The 2,335-nt window shown below is 49.6% G+C and overlaps 1 pseudogene; it reads right to left on the bottom strand.

The window, feature by feature from the left end:
* Positions 1 to 814: 814 nt before the first annotated feature.
* On the bottom strand, positions 815 to 2,049 carry LOC135964937 (peroxiredoxin-2-like; annotated as a pseudogene).
* Positions 2,050 to 2,335: the final 286 nt, after the last annotated feature.

Here is a 2,335-nt window from a genome sequence, read left to right as displayed (position 1 = left end):
GGGATAGGGTTGCCAGATTTGGCAAATGAAAACGCAGGATCCCCAGTTATATCAGAATTCCAGGTAATGAAGAATTTTTTAGTATAAGTATGTCCCATGCAATTTTTAGGACATACATTGAAATTATTTATTGTTTTAGTATATAAATATGTCCCATGCAATATCTGTTTTTCTGTTGGTTTGAGTTATTTATTTATTTATTTATTTATTTATTTATTTATTTTTGCCTTTGTTTTTTGAGACAAGGCCTTACTCTGTTGCCCAGGTTGGAGTGCAGTGGCATAATCCCAACTCACTGCAGCCTCGACCTCCTGGGCTCAAGCAATCCTCCCGCCTCAGCTTCTCGTGTAGCTGGGATTACAGGTGCACAACACCATGCCTGGCTAATTTCTAAAGGTTTTCGGAGATAGGGTCTTTCTATGTTGCCCAGGCTGGTCTCTAACTCCTTGGTTCAAACAATCCTTCTGCCTCAACCTCCCAAAGTGCTGGGATTACAGGTGTGAGTCACCATGCTTGGGCCTCCCGTGGAGTATTTGTACATACTTACATTGTAAATTATTCACTGTTTCTCTGAAATTCAGATTTAACTGGGCGTCCTGTATTTACTGAATTTATTTATTTATTTATTTTCTGTCCCTAGTACTTTATTGGTCATCTCTAGGCCTGTGTGCAGCTGGGTGGGTTTGGGGGAGGGTGTCACTATTCACCAGCTCCCAGTTGGAGGCATGAGAAGGCCTTGGCCTAACTTTTCAGGCTCCCAGACTGTGGAGTTTGGAGGGGCAGATCTGGCCTTTCCTGGGTCAACATAGGGCACCCGTGTAGGGGCACAAGCTCACGATCCATCAGCCAGCCTAGTTGTGTTTGAAGAAGGATTCCTTGCTGTCATTCACGCTGGGCTTGATCATGTCACTGCCAGGCTTCCAGCCAGCAGGACAAACTTCCGGGTGTTCATCTGTGTACTGAAGGGCCTGGACCAGCCGCAGGGCCTCATCCACAAATTGTCCCACAGGCCAATCATCAACAGTGATCTAGGGAAGGACATCCTTGCCATGGATGATAAAGAGGCCCCTGCAGGCCAGGCGTGGTGGCTCACAGCTGTAATCCCAACACTTTGGGAGGCCAAGGCAGGCAGATCACCTGAGGTGGGGAGTTTGAGACCAGCCTGACCGACATCAAGAAACCCCGTCTCTGCTAAAAATACAAAAATTAGCCAGGCGTGCTGGCACGCTCCTGTAATCCCAGCTACTCGGGAGGCTGGGGCAGGAGAATCGCTTGAACTGGGGAGGCGGAGGTTGCAGTGAGCCGAGATTGTGCCATTGCACTCCAGCCTGGACCACTCCGTCTCAAAAAAAAAAAAAAAAAAAAAAAAAGAGGCCCCTGCAGACAATGCCCTCGTCTGTTTTCGGCATGTCATACTTCTCAGACACACTTCAGGTCATGTCAGCAAGCAGAGGGTTGTCCAGGGGGCCCAAGCCTGCCTCCCTCCTTCCAGGGGCTGTTGCTCCAAGCCAGACGGGTGAACTGAGTCCACTGAGGTCCCTAGCACTTCGCAGCTTTCAGAAGTCCTCAGCATAGTTGCTGAATGCGATGATCTCTGTGGGGGCACACGAAAGTGAAGTCCAAGGCTCAGTGGCTCACACCTGTAATCCCAGCACTTTGGGAGGCCGAGGCTGGCAGATCACCTGAGGTCAGGAGTTCAAGACTGACCTGACCAACGTGGTGAAATCCCATCTCTACTAAAAATACAAAATTAGCAGGGCGGGGTGGCACATGGGCGTCCCAGCTACTTGGGAGGCTGAGGCAGGAGAATCGCTTGAACCCAGGAGGCAGAGGTTGCAGTGAGCCGAGATCGAGCCACTGCACTCCAGCTTGGGCAACAGAGCCAGACTCTGTTTCAAACAAAAAAAGTGAAGTCCAGAGGATGGAAAAAGAGGATCACGTGCTTCCCTCTGTAGTCCAACAGCTTTACCTCCTATAGGCTCCATCCACCACAGCAGTGGCCCTGAAGTCAGGGGTGAGCTTTCCGATGTGCATGTTACCGGAGGCCATGACTGAAAGCTCCATGGCCAAAGGCCGGACGCAGGATAACCAGATGTGTGGACCTGCGTTCTCAGCACCCTGGGCACCCTGTATCTATTTACCCGGCCACTCTGCCTGTGAAAGACACGAGCAGAATTCTCTTGAGTCATGCAGAGGAGACAGGAGGCCCGTTCCTCTTGTTTTCCGGCCTGAACCTGCTTCTTTATTTTCTTCTTATTTATTATTATTATTATTATTTAGAGATGATCTCACTCTGCTGCCCAGTCTCAAGTTCAGTGGCACGATCATGGCTCAC

The sequence above is a fragment of the Macaca fascicularis genome, chromosome 9, assembly GCF_037993035.2.
Source record: "Macaca fascicularis isolate 582-1 chromosome 9, T2T-MFA8v1.1".
Classification (NCBI taxonomy): Eukaryota; Metazoa; Chordata; class Mammalia; order Primates; family Cercopithecidae; genus Macaca; species Macaca fascicularis.
This window is presented reverse-complemented; position numbering and strand designations above follow the sequence as displayed.